Genomic DNA, 22,114 nt, shown 5'->3' with positions numbered 1-22,114 from the left:
TAACTACATTTATTGTGGACTGGTGCAATCTCCTGGCTGAACGGGAGCCGTGTGACACAGACACTTTCATTCAGGGGCGTTTCAAATTGGAGTGAAATTAACACAAACAACACGAATTTCTTTCTGCTCACTGTGCACAGTTATAGTGATCTGTATTAAACAGCAGGAGCGGGACCCGCAGTCTTCACCTTGTTTTAAAATAATTTAGAGTAGCCAATTCATTTTTCACAATTAAGGGGCAATTTAGCATGGCCAATCCACCTAGGGGTCAGTGGGAGCCTGGAGACAAGGCAGATCCCAGATAAAGGGAAATGGATTAGAGATAGAGGGCGGCTAGGAAAAGCGAGGAAGGGTGAGAGGGGGGAAAAGAGGTGAGTGACACAATGGGTGGTATTGTGAGAGGAACAGATGGAGGGAACTGGAGGTAGGGAGGCAGCTGGAGGCAGGATTCCCCTTTATTTATCCTGATCATTACCACTTCAAATAATTCTAACAGATTGTCATGCATTATGTGCCCTTCTTGAAGCCATGCTGAATCTGTTTCATTATGTTATATGTTGCTAAATGTTCTGCTGTTATTTCCTTTAGAATGTACTCTAACAGTTTCCACATGACAGATATTAAGCTAACTAGCATTTAGTTATCTGTCTCTGTCTCCCTCCCTTTTCGAATAAGGGTGTTATTTTGGCAGTTTTCCATAAAGAACAGTACAGCACAGGAACAGGCTCTCCGGCACTAGCAGCCTGCGCTTATTATGATGCCTGTCTGAAGTAAACACGCTGCGATTTTCCAGAATTTAAGGATTCATGGAAGATTTTCACCAGTGCATCCTTTTCATCGATGAGAAGTTGGTAAGAAGGTCGTGAATCTGCAGCCTGGTTTGCAATATTCACCACTAATACCACTCCAGTCAATCTCCACTGCACAAACTCCTCGGTCTTGGCGGTTTTCCAAAGGATTTGTTTGAACCCTCGCAAGGATCTAACAATCCACAGGAATGCCATATGACTCCAATTCTTTGAATCCCATCTATCAGAGCAATTTTGATAAAAGGAGGTAATCACATATTATAGACAACGACATGCTTCCTTCAATGTTAATCTCCTTAATGACATCAAATACAATTGGCCTGAAATCTCTATTGAATAAATAAACAGCAAATTCTGCAGTCAGTCCAGGAACAACCCGTGCCTTCATTCCACTTATTGTTACTTTCATTTCCTTAATCCCACTTCTTTATCACAAAGGTTTCTTTAAACTCCCTTCAATAAAAGTGCTCACTTTCCTCATCGACCATTCGTAATTGTTTTCTTTTGTATAAAACTTATGTCAAAGAGGAATGAGAAAGACTGGCTGTAGGTAATGGTGACATGTCATGTGGACCAGATGTGATGCAGCTGAGGATGCTGAGTGATGTAATAGTGGACATTGTGAAGTTACTGGCCAGAAACTTCCGAATTCTATTTGCGTTTTTAATGGACAGCTACAATCCACTTGTTTATTCCAGGACACAACAATGAATAAAGTGAATCAGTGCTGAACAGTTTCTATCATCCCAATCCTCCAGCTTGTTCTTATTGACAAACTGGTCCTGGATTGAAGTTTTTTGCTTTAAGAATGAGACCACCACCTCCTGGGAATACAGCAGCGATTCCTCGAGGACCTGAGCTGTAAACGTGAAATTCAGTGAAAGGATTTCACCCTCCGCACGGAATCTGATCACCACCTCAACCCCAACATTCAACTTGGGTGGGAAGGCAAGACAATTTCCTTCCCCCAGCCCCCCCACACAGACTGGGTAATCTCCCAAACTCGTATCCTGCTATTGTCACAATGCTCCACAACATCGCTCTCTTCCCAAATCTCCAGGAATCTCACCCCAAATCCTCAAACCTTTTATTCTGTATTCAAACAACATTTTGTCCCCTGACTAAGTTCATCCTGGGAAGAGAGGTTTGGTATTCCGAGTTCCTCTGCAGATATCCGGTTTTTGTTTCATGACCAAAAGAGGCCTAAAACCTGAAAGAAAGCCTCTCTCAAAGCCCTGTGAGCATGTCTCAAATAGACGGTGCAGTCAATACCCGCAGAGTAGATAACAATGGAGAGAACTGTGAGGAATTTCAGCGTCAACATTCAGTGGAAATAAAGGATTCAAAAGAAAACATTATTTTAACGACTGAACAGATTCTCTGGGAGCAGGACTGAAGTCAAAGGGAAAAATCCAGTTGATTTCTAGTCGAAAGCATTAACCATTGGACTGAATTCAGTCCTTGTGTTAAAATGTCTGTAAACTATCCACTGGAAAGTGAAGGACAAGTTAAACCTGCAATTCTGGAACAAAGACAGATTTTGCGCTGTTGTATTCTTTGGGGAGAATTACAGAACAAAGAGATCTAGGGGTACAAGTTCGGAGCTCCTTGTAAGTAGAGCCGCAGGTGGACAGGGTGGTGAAGAAGCCATTCAGCATGCTCGGTTTTATTGATCAGGATATTGAATAAAGGAGTCGGGACGTCTTATTGAAGTTGTACAATACATTGGTAAGAGCACACATGAAATACTATGTTCAGTTCTAGTCACCCTATTATGGGAAGTATATTGGTAAACTAGAAAGAGCGCCGCAGAGATTTACGAGGATGCTACCAGGACTTGGTCCTCTGGGTTATAAGGAGAGACTGGACAGGCTTGGATTTTTTCCCTGGAGCGTCGGAGGCTTCGAGGTGAACTGATAGAGGTCTATAAAATAATGAGGAGCATAGATCAGGCAGATTGTCAACATATGTTCCCAAAGGTAGAGGAGCCTAAAGGGCATAGGTTTAAGGTGAGAGGGGAGAGATGCAAAAGAGACCAGAGAGGATTTGCTTTCACGCGGAGGGTGGTGAGCATCCGAAATGGGCTGCCAGAGGCAGTGTAGAATCGGTACAATGTTTTCCTTTAAAATACAGTGAGATATTTACATAGAACATACAGCACAGAACAGGCCCTTCGGCCCACGATGTTGTGCCGAACCATTGTCCTAGATTAATCATAGACTATCATTGAATTTACAGTGCAGAAGGAGGCCATTCGGCCCTTTGAGTCTGCACCGGCTCCTGGAAAGAGCACCCTACCCAAACTCAACACCTCCAACCAACACCAAGGGCAATTTTGAACATTAAGGGCAATTTATCATTGGCCAATTCACCTAACCTGCACATCTTTGGACTGTGGGAGGAAACCGGAGCACCCGGAGGAAATCCACGCAGACACGGGGAGGACGTGCAGACTCCGCACAGACAGTGACCCAAGCCGGAATCGAACCCGGGACCCTGGAGCTGTGAAGCAATTGTGCTATCCACAATGCTACCGTGCTGCCCTTAAGAACAAATAAATCTACACTATAACATTTTACCGTCATCCATGTACCTATCCAATAGCTGCTTGAAGGTCCCTAATGTTTCCGACTCAACTACTTCCACAGGCAGTGATTCCATGCCCCCACTACTCTCTGGGTAAAGACCCTACCTCTGATATCCCTCCTATATCTTCCACCTTTCACCTTAAATTTATGTCCCCTTGTAATGGTTTGTTCCACCCGGGGAAAATGTCTCTGACTGTCTACTCTATGTGTTCCCCTGATCATCTTATAAACCTCTATCAAGTCGCCCCTCATCCTTCTCCGTTCTAATGAGAAAAGGCCTAGCACCCTCAACCTTTCCTCGTAAGACCTACTCTCCATTCCAGGCAACATCCTGGTAAATCTTCTTTGCACCTTTTCCAAAGCTTCCACATCCTTCCTAAAATGAGGCGACCAGAACTGTACACAGTACTCCAAATTTGGCCTTACCAAAGTTTTGTACAGCTGCATCATCACCTCACGGCTCTTAAATTCAATCCCTCTGTTAATGAACGCGAGCACACCATAGGCCTTCTTCACAGCTCTATCCACTTGAGTGGCAACTTTCAAAGATGTATAAACATAGACCCCAAGATCTCTCTTCTCCTCCACATTGCCAAGAACTCTACCGTTAACCCTGTATTCCGCATTCATATTTGTCCTTCCAAAATGGACAACCTCACACTTTTCAGGGTTAAACTCCATCTGCCACTTCTCAGCCCAGCTCTGCATCCTATCTATGTCTATTTGCAGCCGACAACAGCCCTCCTCACTATCCACAACTCCACCAATCTTCGTATCGTCTGCAAATTTACTGACCCACCCTTCAACTCCCTCATCCAAGTCATTAATGAAAATCACAAACAGCAGAGGACCCAGCGGTACGCCACTGGTAACTGGGATCCAGGCTGAATATTTGCCATCCACCAGCACTCTCTGACTTCTATCAGTTAGCCAGTTCGTTATCCAACTGGCCAAATTTGCCACTATCCCATGCCTCCTTACTTTCTGCATAAGCCTACCATGGGGAACCTTATCAAATGCTAATTTTATCAAATCAAATTTACCTGGGCAGGGTGAATATAGAGGGACATGGATCAAATGTGGGCAAGTGGGACTAACTTGGTGATAGAAACTGGGCAACATGGACAAGCTGGGCCGAAGGACCTATTTCCATGCTGTAAACATCTATGACTCTGTGACTTTATGGAGGAAGTGTTCAATCACACAGGTCAGGTCAAACGCAGTGACACCCTGCTGGGATTGATCTAAGCTACAGAGTGTGAGGATGTTTAGCTGAACAAACCGGAATGCTTGAAATATTTTACGAATCTGTGGTATCACTGACAAGAGAAATAGTTAACATTTCAGATCCTGACCCTTCATTGGAACGACCTGTTCCTCTCTCCACAGAAGCTGCCGGGTCAGCTGAATATTTGCAGCATTTTCTGTCTATGTTTCAGATTTGCGGCATCCGCGGTATTTTCCTGTTGTGCCAAAGGACAATGAGTTGTCTTTCCTGCTCTGAGGATTATTGCAGGTCTTTCTGGCTGTGATTATCGCTGATTATCCATCTCTGGGATCTGTATTATTCAATAAGACTGCCGTTTGTGGAGGGTTTCTGAAATCCAGTCAGGGAGCTGGAGTTAAAATACACGGAGCCCTTACTCAATCTAAATGGAGGGCAGAACAGTCTCGAGGTGCTCAACGACCAGCCCAGTTTGTTTGTTCCTGTGAATACAACAGGATATAAACAGAGACAGCTGCAAACACATGTTGCATTTCATTCATAAAGTCATCGAATCAGACAGCAGAGAAATGGCCCTTCAGCCCATCGCATCTGTGCCGGTCAGAAACAACCACCGAACCATTCTCATCCCATTTCCCAGCACTTGGATCATCGCCTCGTGTACCCTGGGATCGCAATTGCCCATCTAAACACTTCTTAGATATTATGAGGGGCTCTGCTCCACCAACCTTTCAGGCAGCGAGTTCCAAACTCCCGTCTCCCTCCAGGGAAAGAGGTTTTCCAATAAACGGTTTCACAAGAAAAGCCTCTGCAGTCAGGAGCTGAAAAGGGAGAGATGACCCCTCTGTCATCTTGTACTCTGTGCCGCTATTAATAAAGTCATGACACTGTTTGATTTATAAACGACTCTTACAGCCTGCCCTGTCACCTTCAATGATTTGGACACATGTCCCGCTGTTCCTGCACTTTTTTTTGTAAATAGACACTATATTTTATATTGTCTACTTCTGTTCTTCCTACAAAAATAAATCGCCTCATTCCTTGTCTGCTACATGTCCTCCCATTGCACCAAACTGGCTGTGTCCTTTCGGAGTTTTACTAGAATTTCTGTAGCGCTTCTCACAGCCACAGGACGGCCCAAAACATTCCCAGACAATGAAGTAGTTTTGAAATGTCGTCACTCTGCGAATTACTGAACTTTTGAACTGCCTGTTGGACAACTACAGAAATCCTCATATGGGGATGGGAAAGCGTTGCAGGTGTGGCTCTGTGGCGCAACGGATAGCGCGTTGGACTTCTAGTCGCTGTCGTGATGAGACATTCAAAGGTTGTGGGTTCGAGTCCCATCAAAGTCGGTTTTTAGGCAAGGTTTGAATAAATCAGCAACAGGTTTATCAATGCCTCCAGGTAAGTGAAACTGCCGCCCCGAACTTCCTTCTGAAAGGCGACTCCAGTCACTCTCCGCTTTCCCATCAGAACAACGTCACAGAAGAAATCCCAAAAATAAAATCTTTGAAAGCTGCTGACCAGAGTCAGTCTGTTCCCTCCTCAGACAGATTGCCGGGCAGACATATCAGCGGGCAGTTTGTTCCTCACAGGCAGCTCCAAACAAGGATGATGTGAATCGACACCACTGAAAGCGGTCACAGTCTGTTATCTGACCTGTTGAAGTAGATGAGACCAAATTGTGGCAGCAAATACCGTTGGGGGCGAATGGCCTCCTTCTGCACTGTAAATTCTATGATAATCTATGATACAGGAGATTAAACTGAAAAGCACAAGTGTCTCACTGGTTCACTTGGGATGAGTGTTTTGGGCCCTTGGATAATGAGGAGGGAGGACGTAAAAAGGCAGGTGTTGCATCTCCTGCACTTGCAAAGAAAGGTGCAGATCGAAAGTGAGCGGATATTGGCGGTGGAGCAGCGGTCGCGGAGGGGATTGTCCCTTCAGTCTGGTGAATGGGGAGAGCAGGGGAGGGCGTTTTTGATGATGGCATAAATGGTCCCTGGAATACGGAGACTGACGGGCTGCAAGGTGAGAACAAGCGGCACCAAATCAGTTCAGCTCGACTTACACAGGACACAACAATGTCAGTAACGGAAAGATCTTTTGGGATAAGAGCAAGAGTTTTGCAACATCGTTCACTTTTATTTCCATTTCCCACCTTAGCCGCTTTTCCTACAAATGTTGGCAGCGATTGGATTTCCACCCGCATCCTCGGAGAGACTGAAACCTAAACCCATCTCCTCAGACCGCTCGGCCTCGCTATCCTAAAGGTTCATTGTTTCTGATACTGATGACTGGTGATTGGCATCTTGCTGTTTATCAGCTGAGTCCAGGATTTCACATTGAGAGAGAAGGAAATGATCCAATCACAGAGCTGGAACGCTGCTTCTAGTTTTCTCCCCACAGATGATGTTTAATTCTGAGCAATTCCAGCATTTCCTGTGTTTATTATTTATGATGATCAACATTTGAAGTAATTTGCTTTGTGATTTGTGAACTTTCTGAGCTGAGTTCAGGGGACTCGGTTTCCAAAATATTTTTTAAAATATTTGACGGGATGTGAGTGTCGCTGAATCCGTCAACAATTATTGTCCAAAATGTATTACCCTTGAGAATTTGGCGGTGACGTGAATCTTGAGCCGCTGCAAGTCCATGTGGTGTATGTACACACACAGTGCTGTTAGGGAGGGAGTTCCGGAATTGTGAGCCAGCCACAGAAAGGGTGACATATTTCTCAGGATGGTGTGTGTCTCGGAGTGGAACTTGCAGGTGGTCGCTGTTTCTCTGTATCTGCTCCCCTTGTGTTTCCAGGTGAGAGATCCCGCGGGGTTGGATGGACCCTCGCGGAGGAACAGTCAATGTCAGGGGTGGGATTTCAATCCTCGCCTCCAGAGGAGACTGCGACCTGAGCTACGAAATGGCCTTAGACCCGCTCGGCCATCCTGACACACGATGCACTATCAGAAACTCCCAGCGCAAATGATATAAAATCCATAACTGCAGTGACCTGGGCTAAGTTTCTGAGTCAGCACCCACACAAACATTACCTGCAGCCTAGAGCTCAATGACTGAAGATCGAGTTTGTCTTTCCAATGAAGATGGTTGGAGTGTGAACAATTTCCTGTCCTTCCTTTGATTTTCTCCAGGCCTGTGGGGAAGTTGCTGGGTGACAGGTACAATATTGAAGTGAGGAAAATGGAAAAGTGAATTTGTGCAATGACGCTCCCTTTGTTTCTCTGCAGTTTTTATTGAGGGGAGTTTCTGTTCGTTCACTTGGTGAGGATCACTGACTGTATGTGATTGTGGAGCAGGCAGAGGATGTGACACATGTCCGGAAGCAGCCGAGTTTGTGGATGTTGCTCCATGAATCTCCACGGCTCACAGGGTGAAAGGAGTTTTCGACGTCGAAAATGACCATGTCCGGCAGCTGGAGCTTTCCCTTGTATTTTATGGAATCTGGGAATCAGCGGATCATCAAAACACAGGAATGAAACACGTCTAGTCACAGTATTTTCTCACAAGATGTTAACATCAGTTATCTCAGCGTAGCAGGTGGCTGCGTGGCCTAACGGATAAGGTGAATCTACTGACAATATCAGAAAACTGCAGGTTCGAGTCCTGCCGCGGCCGTTTCAAACAGAAATCACGTTGCTGGTTTTCCTTCCTCAGCTCAAAGTTCCGCGTTTCCGTCTAAACATTTCCCGATTTGTCTCAGAATCTATTTTCTTGCTATTTTGTTCATTCAATTGTCTCTCATCTTGGTACTCTGCTTAGATCCTAAGGAATCCACAATTTCTGTTTGATCTGGATAAAAAATCGAAGCTCCATCCAGAACAAAATATTTTGTGTCAATCGGTTCAATAAGATTCTGTGGCGGGAATTCTAATCTACTCAGGAAGATGTTCAGTAATGAGCTGAATGGACGGTTTTTGTTAACTGGGGTGAAAGGTTATGACACTGGATTGGGAAACCAGCGGCCCGAACTAATCTTTGGGACAGAGAATAAATCCCAACACGGCCTCTGGTGACAGTTAAATTCACTGATTTAATAAATCTGGAATTGAAAGGCATCGGAGCTGGTTCACTTTAGTCAGGTGTAAGCTGGTACCTTTTCTGATTGGTTAGATAATGCACCGCAGTCAATACTGCACTTCTTCACCAACTGCGCCCAACTAACCGCAATGTTTTTTTAAAAAACATGAATTTCTGGAATATCTGTAACTGATATTGTTACACCAACAAGTTAATCAGTCGAACAGTGCGTTTAGGGAGCTGAGATTTTCGAATAGTTCAAGGGTTGGACTCCAAATCCAATGGTCTTTTTCCACGGAGATTCTATCCCTTCTCACATACAGGAAGAAGTCTTACAACGCCAAATTAAAGTCCAACAGGTTTGTTTCAAATCACTAGCTCTCGGAGCGCTGCTCCTTCCCCAGCTGAATGGAGAGGTAGGTTCTAGAAACATTTATATAGACAAAGTCAAAGATGCAAGACTTTAAATGCGAGCATTTGCAGGTAATTAAGTCTTTACAGAGCCAGAGAGAGGGCTAACCCCAGGTTAAAGAGGTGTGAATTGTTTCAAGCCAGGACAGTTGGTCGGATTTCGCAAGCAAAGACCAGATGGTGTTTGGAAAGTTATCAAGGGTTATCTATAGAGTCCTGTATCTTTTGGGGAGTGGTCAGGATTTGTAGTTGATATACTGTTTACTGTGTGTTTATAAAATGTTTACTGGATTCATGTAATTAAAATACTTTTGTTTAAACATACTTTAGATCTCTGTTGCATCACACCTGTAAAATGGGCCCTTGTGCTCCCCATAACCAAAATGTATTTAAAGTTGTGTGTCAGGTGAACTCCGTGATATACTTTGGGGTTCTCTAAACCCTGGCCCATAATACGTGGACCGAGGTACAGTGAAAAGTATTGTTCTACATACAGTCCAGACAGATCGGTTCATACATGTAAAACATAAGACATGCATAAATACACAATGTAAATAATAATAACAGTAATAATAAATGTAAGTAATATTAGTAAACAATAACAAATCGTAAATAGAGACAAGAGTGAAAAGTTGGGTTAATCGCGTCAGTAAAACGACACAAGCAACATTCAGTTTATGGACACTCCTGGAGCCTGATGAGATCAGCAACTGATGTATTTGCATTGTGATAAGAAGTCTTACAACACTAGGTTAAAGTCCAACAGGTTTCTTTCGAATCACTAGCTTTCGGAGCCCAGCTCCTTCCTCAGGTGAATCGAAAGAAACCTATTGGACTTAAACCTGGTGCTGTAAGACTTCTTACTGAGCCCACCCAAGTCCAACACCGGCATCCCCACATCATGGCTTACATTATGACGACTAATACAAAAACATGCAATTCGTGGCCATGAGGCGGTAGCTTCAAATCCCACCAGAGTCGGCTTTTGGGTGTCACCGTGGTTAACACTCAGGGACTCGGGGTCAATTCCAGCCTTGGGTTACAGTCTTGCACGTTCTTCCCGTGTCTGCGTGAGTTTACTCCACTGTCCGAAGATGTCCAGTTTAGATAGATTGGCCATGTTAAATTGGCCCTTAGTGTCCAAACGTTTACGTGGGTATGGGCCGTAGGTTGGGTGCTCCTTGGGGTGATCAGTGCAGACTCGATGGGCCGAATGTCCTCCTTCTGCACAAGAAGTATTCTATGATTGCTTAAACAGGGTGAAAATGGCAGCCTCAGGACACAGAGACAAGGTAAGCTCTCAGGCCAGAGTAAGAGCCCTATGTAATGATTCATAACATTGGAAATAAACTGCATAAATACATTTATTGTGGACTGGTGCCATCTCCTGGCTTAACGGGAGGCGTTCGGCAAAGACACTTTCATTCATGAGCATTTTAAATTTGGACACTCCTCAAATACAATACACAAAATAATCTTCATTCGTGCGCTTCTTTCTTAAAATCCAGCTTCATTCTTTTTCAGTACAAATGTTTTTTGAACACATGAGTTCTCAGTTAGAAACAATAGTAAACAGCTGGGTTATCCGGGCCAGAAAAATGAGATAAGTACATTTCAGTTTACAAACTGTGTTATGGACACTCCTGGTACCTGGTGAAATTAGCACCTAGGTTACTTACAAAATGATGACTAATTAATAAAAGTGATGATTTAAGCAGGTTACAAACGGCAGCATCGGGACACAAGGACGAGTTGAGGTCTCAGGCCGCAGTAAGAGGCCTATGTAATGGTACCGTACGGCCTGCCGAAACAGGCGCCGGAACGTGGCTTTTCACAGTAACTTCACTGAAGCCGACTTGTGACAATAAGCGATTGTTGTTACGCACAGAACATCAGAAATAAATAGCATCAATAAATGTATTGTGGACTGGTGCCATCTCCTGGCTGAACGGGAGCCGTGCGACACGGACACTTTCAGGAACATTTTTAAATTGGAGTGAAATAACATAAACATTGTAAGAATGATTAAAAACAGTTTCTCAAGCAAATGGAAAGTGAAAATAAACAATAGTTGGGTCATGGTAAGTCGGCAGTGACGGTATATGGGGAGCATTGCTGCCTTCAGTTTCACAATAAGAGACATTAAAAATTCTGACATATGATAAATTCTGGCAAAAGGTGTGACAAAAATAAATTTCACATTGCTTTGTGATCAGACATTTTCACAATTCTGGTTCCTGATGAAGTTAATGAAGTGGTGATCTTGTCCTGACAAATCAGAAAGTTCATAGCGAAAGCAGAATGAGAAACACAGCTTCAGGGCACAAGAAGGTTCTTATGTAATGACATTTCATCAGAATACATTGAATGATGAAACAACACTGCATTTTTCGAACATGGCTCCAACATTGCCATTATTTCGCTGCGAGTAGGGTTCGAACCTACGCGGGGAAACACCATTGGATTTCGAGTCCTACGCCTTAACCACTCGGCCATCGCAGCTTATTTCTATGCAGACAATTCGTTCTATAGAAAGCATTGTAAAACCAGACACGCGGGATTGCAGTAATGCGACGAACGGTGTCCCAGTCTTTCTATGAGTAGGGATTGAATCTGCGTGGGGAAAAAAAACATTAGATTTGGCGCCACGCCTTCACAGTATTGAGAATGTTGAGATGAACGAACTGTTTTGATAACAGGAACACAAGGTTATGTCGCTGGACTGGGAATCCAGAGGCCTGAACTCACTTTCCTGACAAGATTTAATAAATCTGGAATTGAAATTTAGTCTCAGTAATGGCGGAGGAAGGTTCTGCTTCAGACGGATCATATTTCCACAACTGGGAACACATTTACACAACACGGAATGGTTTGACACAACCACAGTGAAGATCTGTCCCCGGCAGTGTCACGGTTCCATGACAGAGAGATAACAGTTACACAACAGAGAGCTCAGTTAAACAGCAGCGAGCACGGTGACACAGCAGAGTGTGCAGTTACACAGCAGAGGGCACAGTTACATAGCAGAGAGCACAGTTAAACAGCAGAGAGCACAGTTAAACAGCAGAGAGCACAGTTACACAGCAGGGAGCACGGTTACACAGCAGGGAGCACAATTACACAGCAGAACGCAGTTCGTTGGACTGGGGTGAGCACAGTAAGAAGTTAACAACACCAGGTTAAAGTCCAACAGGTTTGTTTCAAACACAAGCTTTCGGAGCACTGCTCCTTCTTCAGGTGTCATTCCTCTTCATTCACCTGAGAAAGGAGCAGTGCTCCGAAAGCTAATGTTTGAAACAAACCTGTTGGAATTTTACGTGGTGGTGTAAGACTTCTTACGCAGCAGGGAGCACAGTTACACAGCAGAGAGCACAGTTACACAGCAGAGAGCACAGTTACACAGCAGAGAGCTCAGTTACACAGCAGAGAGCACAGTTACACAGCAGAGAGCACACAGTTACACAGCAGAGAGCACAATTACACAGCAGAGTGTGCAGTTACACAGCAGTGTACAGTTACACAGCAGAGAGCACAGTTACACAGCAGAGAGCACAGTTACACAACAGTGAGCACAGTTACACAGCAGGGTGCACAGTTACACAGCAGTTGGCACAGTTACACAGCAGAGTGTGCAGTTACACAGCAGGGTGCACAGTTACACAGCAGAGAGCACAGTTACACAGCAGAGAGCACATTTACACAGCAGAGTGTGCAGTTACACAGCAGGGTGCACAGTTACACAGCAGAGAGCACAGTTCCACAGCAGGGAGCACAGTTACACAGCAGAGAGCATAGTTACACAGCGGAGTGTGCACTTACACAGCAGGGAGCACAGTAACACAGGAGAGAGCACAGTTACACATCAGAGGGCACAGTTACACAGCAGGGAGCACAGTTACACAGCAGAGAGCACAGTTACGCAGCAGAGAGCACAGTTACACAGCAGAGAGCACAGTGACACAGCAGAGAGCTCAGTTACACAGCAGAGAGCTCAGTTACACAGCAGAGAGCACAGTTGCACAGCAGAGAGCACAGTTACACAGCCGGGAGCACTGTTACACAGCAGAAAGCACAGTTACACAGCAGAGAGCTTAGTTACACAGCAGAGAGCTCAGTTACACAGCAGAGAGCACAGTTACACAGCCGAGACCACAGTTACACAGCAGAAAGCACAGTTACACAGCAGAGAGCTCAGTTACACAGCAGAAAGCTCAGTTACACAGCAGAAAGCACAGTTACGCAGCAGAGAGCTCAGTTACACAGCAGAAAGCACAGTTACACAGCAGAGAGCTCAGTTACACAGCAGAGACCACAGTTACACAGCAGAAAGCACAGTTACACAGCAGAGAGCTCAGTTACACAGCAGAGTGTGCAGTTACACAGCAGAGAGCACAGTTAAACAGCAGAAAGCACAGTTACACAGCCGGGAGCACTGTTACACATCAGAGTGTGCAGTTACACATCAGAGAGCACGGCTACACAACGGAGAGCACAATTGCACAGCAGGATGTATATTTACAAACGGGGCCTATCATTGTGAAACAGAAAACACATTTTACTAAATAGTTAGTTTTTCTATCTCAATATCTTGCTGGTTTGCTCGGCACCTATTCTGTGTGTCATTGTGTGTTTGTCCTGATAGTCTCTTCCTGCTTTTCGGTGTGTCTTTCTCTGTCCTCTGTCTGTTACAGACGTGCTGATGTTCCGTGTTATTGTCCTGCCAGAGTGAGCTTCACAACACGTGGGTTCTTGATTGAAGGGAAAAATGGAGGCAGTGAATAGTTATCTGGCTGGCACAGAACAGCAATTGTGGACACGGTGGAACTAAAGAGCAGAGTGGCGCAGCGGAAGCGTGCTGGGCCCATAACCCAGAGGTCGATGGATCGAAACCGAAACTCTGCTGTTTCTATCCTCACTCACACCGAAAGTAAACAAATCGCTATTCCCCAGCACATCCGCATTTTCTTTTCAGTAAATTAGAATCAAAGTGTTGCTTCCAGTGTGATCCGGAAATTTGTCCCGGGAATGAAGCAGACAGCATTACATCACTGTGAAGTTCAAAGTAACGAAATTGGAAGCTCTTCAATCGACTCTCTCGGCGGGAAACAGAGTCCTGTTGCTGTGGTGCGTGAGTATTATTGGTGCCAACATCACATCTCCACTGATTGGAATGGGTTATGTTTTATTAACACAGTCATGGCATTTGGTCAAGATAGAATCAGGAGTGTTTCAATGTTTGAAAATCCTTTAACAGCGAGAAGAGGAAAAGCTTATATAATAACTTCCAGGAATATCCCACAGAGGGGCAATAAGGATATTTAACAATATCCAATAATAAACCAGAATAAGAGCGGAGATCCCAGTTTCCACTCTCGGACGGATGTGAACAATCCAACCAGACTATTTACTACAAGAGAAGGGGAATTTTACCCGGAGTCCTCCCTCCAGCCTCTTCTTCCAGCTCTCTTTCCTCAGTGTGAAACCCACGAAATCACGCAAACGCTTCCGATCAAACCATTATTGCGATGGCCGGGAATCGAAACCGTGTTAATTGCTTGTTATTCGCTGCCCAGTAGTTCTGCTCTCACCCACCAGCAGTGACATCCTTTCCACGTCCACTTTGTCAAGACCATTCAAAATCTGATGTACTTCAATCAGATCAACTGTCACTCTTCACATCTCTACTGGAAACAAGTGCAGTCTGTCTCACCTTTCCTCAATAGCAAACCCGCTCAAAGACCAACAAAGAAAAAAAGAAAAGTACAGCACAGGAAGAGGCCCTTCGGCCCTCCAAGCGCGTGCCGACCATGCTGCCCGACTAAATTAAAATCTTCTACACTTCCTGGGTCCGTATCCCTCGATTCCCATCCTATTCATGTGTTTGTCAAGATGCCGCTTAAATGTAACTATCGTCCCTGCTTCCTCCACCTCCTCCTGTAGCGGTTTCCAGGCACCCACTACCCGCTGTGTTAAAAAATTGCCTCGTACATCTACTCCAAACCTTGCCCCTCGCACCTTAAACCTATGCCCCCTAGTAATTGACCCCTCTACCCTGGGGAAAAGCCTCTGACTATCCACTCTGTCTCTGCCCCTCATAGTTTTGTAGACCTCTATCAGGTCGCCCCTCAACGTCCGTCGTTCCAGTGAGAACAAACCGAGTTTATTCAAACGCTCCTCATAGCTAATGCCCTCCATAACAGGCAACATCCTGGTAAATCTCTTCTGCACCCTCTCTAAAGCCTCCACATCCTTCTGGTAGTGCGGCTACCAGAATTGAACACGATACGCCAAGTGTGGCCTAACTAGGGTTCTATACAGCTGCAACATGACTTGCCAATTATTGTACTCAATGCCCCGGTCAATGAAGGCAAGCATGCCGTATGCCGTCTTGACTACCTTCTCCACCTGTGTTGCCCCTTTCAGTGACCTCTGGACCTGGAGACATAGATCGCTCTGACTTTCAATACTGTATATTCCCTACCTGCATTAGACCTTCCAAAATGCATTATCTCACATTTGTCCGGATTAAACTCCATCTGCCATCTCTCCGCCCAAGTCGGCAAACGAGCTAAATCCTACTGTATCCTCTGACAGACCTCGTATCTATCTGCAATTCCCCCAACCTTTGTGTAATCTGCAAACTTGCTAATCAGACCAGTTACATTTCCCTCCAAATCATTTATACACACTGCAAACAGCAAAGCTCCCAGCACTGATCCCTGCGGAACAATACTAGCCCCAGCCCTCCAAATAGACAAGCACCCTTCCATTGCTACTCTCTGCCTTCTATGATCTAGTCAGTTCTGTATCCACCTTGCCAGCTCACCCCTGATCCGGTGTGACTTCACCTTTTATACTAGTCTACCATAAGGGACCTTGTCAAAGGCCTTACTAAAGTCCATGTAGACAACATCCACTGCCCTACCTGCATCAATCATCTCTGTGACCTCTTCGAAAAACTCTATCAAGTTAGTGAGACACAAAACCGTGCTGCCTCTCACTAATACGTCCATTTGCTTCCAAATGGGAGTAGATTCTGTCTCGAAGGATTCGCTCCAGTAATTTCCCTACCACTGACGAAAGGCTCATTCCTGGCACCAATCGAGGAAACCTTCTCTGAACCGTTTCCAAAGTATTTACATCTTTCCCTAAATAAGGAAACCAAAACTGCACAGAATTAGCGAAATGTGTAGCTCCTGGAATAAAAGGGACAGTAGCAATATGGATATAAATGTGGTTGAATAATCAGAAACAGAATGTAATGCTCAATAGAGACTTTTCGGACTGGAAGAAGGTTTGTAGTGTTCCACATGGGTTCCTACTGGAACATTTGCTTTCCCTGATACATAACAATTTGTAGATCATGGTGTACAGGGAACAGTTTCAAATTTGGGGATGGTACAAACTTGGAAATTTTGGAAACTGAGACCGGACAGTCTAGAACTTCAAACGACAAAAGATGATTTTCAGTCTGGAGACGTGTGAGATGATGCATTTTGGTAGAGAAGTATAGAATCACAGAATTTACAGTGCAGAAGGTGGCCATTCGGACCATAGAATCTGCACCGGCTCTTCAAAGAGCACCCCCATGAAGCCAACACCTCCACCCTATCCCCGCACCCCAGCAACCCCATCTAACCTAAGGGCAATTTAGCATGGCCGATCGACCTAATCTGCACATCTTTGGAGTGTGGGAGGAAACCGGAGCTCCCGGCCGAAACCCACGGAGAACACAGACAGTGATCCAAGCGGGTACCGAACCTGAGACGCGGCGCTGTGAAGCCATAGTGCTAACCACTATGTTACCGTGCTACCCCTCAACGATTTATGGGATGAAGGAGCAGACAGAGCTGGGTGTGTATGTGGATAGATCATTGAAGGTGGACAGGTGGAGAGAGCAGGTAATAAAGCAAATCTTATTCTGGGTTTATTTACGAGTGGAAAAGAGAACAAGAGGAAGGAGGTTATGCTGAATCTGTACAAGGCACCAGTTAGACATCAGATGGAATATTTTGCACAGCTCTGGGAGCCACAATATTGGAAGGCTGTGGACGTATTGGGCAGCGTGCAGAAGAGGTTTACAGGATTGGTTCCATTTAGGAGGCTAGATTGGAGATGTTGGGAATGGTCTCCTTGGAGAGGATAAGGCAGAGAGGAGATATGATGGAGAGGTTCAAAATCATGAGGGGGCTAGGCGGAGTAAACAGAGAGAAACAGTTCCCCCGAGTAAAAAGAGCAAGAATGAGAGGGCACAGATTTCCGTTGATTTGCAAAGGAAGCAGCTGTGATGTTTGAAAAAGAAGCACTTTTGCACAACGAGTGCTTCGGGTCTGGAATGCACTGAGGATTGAATCTTCTTGCACCATTCTCTATACCGGTATTCCTAATCCTCTGTCTGATAATCGATTTAAATCACGACACCAGCTTTGGGCAGGAGTTTGGCACCATGAAAACTTGCGGCTTCAGAAGCTCCAAAACAGACGCCAGCTTCATCTGGGGCACTGCTGGCAGATTTTGTCTTTCCAGAACCGGCCGCCCAGCCGTGAAAACAAGTCCATCAGAGGATCTGATTACACTGTAAGACGTAGAAGCAGAAGTAGGCCATTCTGCCCATCGTGTCTGCTCCACCATTCAAAGAGGTTATGTCTGACCGGATATAATCCTCAAACCCAGTATCCCGCCTTATCCCCATAATCCTTGCTTTCCTTTACTGATTAAAAATCTGTCTCAAGGGCAGCACGGTGGTTCAGTAATTTATACAGCTGCCTCACGGCACCGAAGGCCCATGTTCGATCCCGGCTCTGGGTCACTATCTGCGTCGAGTTTGCATATTCTCCCTGTGTTGGGTGCGTTTCGCTCCCACAACCAAAAGATGTGCAGGGTCGGTGGATTGGTTGCAAAATTGCACCTTAGTTGGAAAAAATGTTTGGGTACTCTAAATTTAAAAGAATTCTGTCTGTGGCAGCCGTCAACAAATTAACTGACCCACCCTCTACAGCCATATTCGGTTCATACAAACATTTCTACAGATGCCCTATACTCCGAGAGAAGAAACTACTCATAATTTCTGGTTGAAATGGGCGGCCACTTACTCTGAGATTATTCCTTCTGGTCCTCGACTCTCCCACATGGTGAACCAGCTTCTCAGCATTTATCCTGTCAAGCGCCCCCCCCCCCCCTCCTCCCCCCCCCCCTCCCTCCTCCTTCTGCATTAACAGGACGACTTTGAATCTCCTGATATTTGACTAAATTGCTCAAGCGGGTAAATATGAAATATATTATCTGCATCGTGCTTTTGAACGGAGTCATTTCGAGAACATTCCCACACAGAGAGAAAGTCCTGGAACCAGCTGCAGAAAAATTGCGTGCGCCTGATGTGATTTCAACGCAACCTTCTGATCTGGAGTCAGGCGCGCTCCCGTTGCGCCGCAAGCGCAAATTAACTCAGAGATTATTTTTATTTATTTACACTTTGACTGTGTTCTGTACATCAGCAACTGTGCGAAAGAAACTCAAAGAGGTTAGATTGAGGGATATTAAAGGGCCATGAAGTAAAGCAGCTGCACCACGTGGTTAAGGGGATAATCCCATTGTGCTCTGTACACGTGGCTTCAAATCCCATCCTCGTCTGTAACGTGTCTGTTGTGTCTCTGTTTGGTCCACTTCATGAGGGTGAAGTGAAAAAGCTGCGGCTTTTAGCTGTTGTTTGACGGCTTGTGGGTGAATAGTGGAACACTGTCCATATTGAAACAATATTAAAAATGATGAGAAAGTTACTTATTTCACTCCACTCCCTAATTGCGCCTAAATTCTGAGTTAGAAACTGTTTCTCTTTCTCGGTTTGAAACTCACAAATGTGAGGTTATCCATTTTGGTAAGAATAACGGCAAAAGGGATTATTATTTAAATGATAAAAAATTAAAACATGCTGCTGTGCAGAGAGATCTGGGTGTGCTAGTGCATGAGTCGCAGAAAGTTGGTTTACAGGTGCAACAGGTGATTAAGAAGGCAAATGGAAATTTGTCCTTCATTGCTAGAGGGATGGAGTTTAAGACTAGGGAGGTTATGCTGCAATTGTATCAGGTGTTAGTGAGGCCACACCTGGAGTATTATGTTCAGTTTTGATCTCCTTACTTGAGAAAGGACGAACTGGCACTGGAGGGTGTGCAGAGGAGATTCACTAGGTTAATCCCAGACCTGAAGGGGTTGGATTACGAGGAGAGGTTGAGTAGACTGGGACTGTACTCGTTGGAATTTAGAAGGATGAGGGGGGATCTTATAGAAACATATGAGATTATGAAGGAAATAGAAAGGATAGATGCGGGCAGGTTGTTTCCACTGGCGGGTGAAAGCAGAACTAGGGGGCATAGCCTCAAAATAAGGGGAAGTAGATTTAGGACTGAGTTTAGGAGGAACTTCTTCACCCAAAGGGTTGTGAATCTATGGAATTCCTTGCGCAGTGAAGCAGTAGAGGCTCCTTCATTCAATGTTTTTAAGATAAAGATAGATAGTTTTTTGAAGACTAAAGGGATTAAGGGTTATGGTGTTCGGGCCGGAAAGTGGAGCTGAGTCCACAAAAGATCAGCCATGATCTCATTGAATGGCGGAGCAGGCTCGAGGGGCCATATGGCCTACTCCTGCTCCTAGTTCTTATGTTCTTATGTTATTATGTTCACGAAGTAGCGCAAAAGTTCACTTCCAAATTACTACTGCGATGGCCGGAAATCGAACCCGGGTCAACTGCTTGGAAGGCAGCTATGCTCACCACTATACCACCATCGCTCACTGACGATATCTGAGTCATTTTGCTACTTCACATTAGTTTAATAAAGTGTTCCGTGAAAAAATCCAGCTCTGCGTCGCTTATTTCCGTCCAATTTAAAATGCTCCTGAATGAATGTATCCGTGTCGCACTGCTCCCGTTCAGCCACCAGATGGCACCAGTCCACCATAAATGTATTTCACCAATTTAATTCTGATGTTCTGTGTGTCATCACATAGGACACTTACTCTGGCCTGAGAACTTACCTTGTCCTTGTGCCCGGATGCTGCCGCTTTCACCATGTTTAAGTTATCACAGAGCCCCTCCAGTGCAAGAGGAGGCTCATCGAGTCGGCTCCGACCCTTGGCACAATCCCCACTTCACCGGTTGATCACCTCAGTGTGTCAGCGTGGCCGCAAGAGAAAATGTTGGAAAATCTCAGCAGGTCTGGCAGCATCTGTAGGGAGAGAAAAGACCTAACGTTTCGAGCCTAATGAACCTTTGTCAAAGCCGAGTCATTGGACTCGAAACGTTAGCTCTTTTCTCTCCCTACAGATGCTGCTCGACTTGCTGAGATTTTCCAGCATTTTCTCTTTCGTTTCAGATTACAGCATCGGCAGGAATTTGCTGTTACCCAATGTTTTTCCCAGTGTGGCCGAGTGTTCAGGTCGCAGACTTTTCTGAAGGCGTGGGTTCGAATCCCACCCCTGACATTGGCTTTTCCTCCGTGAGGCTCCATCCAAACCCGCGGGATCTTTCACCTGGAAATACAAGGGGAGCAGATACAGAGAAACAGCGACCACCTGAAAGTTCCACTCCGAGACACACACCATCCTGGGAAATATATCACCCTTTCTGTGGCTGGCTCACAATCCCGGAACTCCCTCCCTAACAGCACTGTGTGTGTACATACACCACGTGGAATTGCAGCGGCTCAAGATTCACGTCACCGCCAAATTCTTAAGGGTAATTAATTTTGGACAATAAATGTTGACGGATTCAGCGACACTCACATCCCGTCAAATAACTTTTAAAATATTTTGGAAACCGAGTCCGCTGAACTGAGCTCCGAAAGTTCACTAATCACAAAGCAAATTACTTCAAATGCTGAAAATCATAAATAATAAACACAGGAAATGCTGGAAATGCTCAGAATTAAATAGCATTTGTGGGGAGAAAACTAGAAGCAGCGTTCCAGCTCTGTGATTGGATCATTTCCTTCTCTCTCAATGTGAAATTCTGGACTCAGCTGATAAACAGCAAGATGCCAATCACCAGTCATCAGTATCAGAAACAATGAACCTTTAGGATAGCGAGGCCGAGCGGTCTGAGGAGATGGGTTTAGGTTTCAGTCTCTTCGAGGATGCGGGTGGAGGTCCAACCGCTGCCAACATTTTTAGGAAAAGCGGCTGAGGTGGGAAATGGAAATAAAAGTGAACGATGTTGCAAAGCTCTTGCTCTTATCCCAAAAGATCTTTCCGTTACTGACATTGTTGTGTCCTGTGTAAGCCGAGCTGAACTGTTTTGGTTCCGCTTGTTCTCACCTTGCAGCCCGTCAGTCTCCGTATTCCAGGGACCATTTATGACATCATCAAAAACACCCTCCCCTGCTCTCCCCATTCTCCAGACTGAAGGGACAATCCCCTCCGCACCGCTGCTCCACCGCCAATATCCGCTCTCTTTCTATCTGCAACTTTCTTTGCAAGTGCAGGAGATGCAACTCCTGCCTTTTTACCTCCTCCCTCCTCATTCTCCAAGGGCCCAAAACACTCATCCCAAGTGAACCAGTGATACACTTGTGCTTTTCCGTTTAAGCTCCTGTATTTGCGGCCACCATTTGGTCTCATCTACTTCAACAGGTCAGATTACAGACTGTGACCGCTTTGATAAATCTCTGTTCAATCCACAATCATGTCTCTGAGTTTCCTGCCACTTGTCATTTCAATTCTCCACCTCTCCCACTCTGACCTTTCTGTCCTTGGTCATCCGTGTTCCAATGGAGATTAACGGAAACTCGAGTAAAACCACCTCAACATTTAAGTAGCCACCCACAGAATTCCGTCCTCAACATCGAGCTCAGTAATTTTAGATTATACAATCTCTCTCCATTTTGTTTGGTGTGTTTCTTGCCGGTCCGTTTGTTTGTCTTTTGCTTCTAATTGCATTCATTTTGCACTTGGACGGCGGAGAGACAGCTGGAGATTTTTCTAGAATGAATTGTAGAGCTCAAGGCTCAGACAGCTGAAGACGCGGCCGCCATTGATGAAACAATGAAAAATGC

The 22,114-nt window shown here is 45.2% G+C and overlaps 3 non-coding genes across 3 annotated transcripts; 1 reads left to right on the top strand and 2 right to left on the bottom strand.

Moving 5' to 3' along the window:
- The first annotated feature begins 5,885 nt into the window (after positions 1–5,885).
- trnar-ucu (transfer RNA arginine (anticodon UCU)) lies at positions 5,886–5,977 on the top strand. The gene is given in 2 exon segments: positions 5,886–5,922; positions 5,942–5,977. It is a non-coding gene; the product is annotated as a tRNA-Arg (tRNA).
- A 5,514-nt stretch (positions 5,978–11,491) lies between these two features.
- Positions 11,492–11,573, bottom strand: trnas-cga (transfer RNA serine (anticodon CGA)). The gene has a single exon. It is a non-coding gene; the product is annotated as a tRNA-Ser (tRNA).
- An 8,208-nt stretch (positions 11,574–19,781) lies between these two features.
- On the bottom strand, positions 19,782–19,853 carry trnag-ucc (transfer RNA glycine (anticodon UCC)). Its single transcript has one exon. It is a non-coding gene; the product is annotated as a tRNA-Gly (tRNA).
- Between the last annotated feature and the right edge of the window lie 2,261 nt (positions 19,854–22,114).

The sequence above is a fragment of the Scyliorhinus torazame genome, chromosome 24 (genome assembly GCF_047496885.1).
Source record: "Scyliorhinus torazame isolate Kashiwa2021f chromosome 24, sScyTor2.1, whole genome shotgun sequence".
In the NCBI taxonomy this organism is placed as follows: Eukaryota; Metazoa; Chordata; class Chondrichthyes; order Carcharhiniformes; family Scyliorhinidae; genus Scyliorhinus; species Scyliorhinus torazame.
This window is presented reverse-complemented; position numbering and strand designations above follow the sequence as displayed.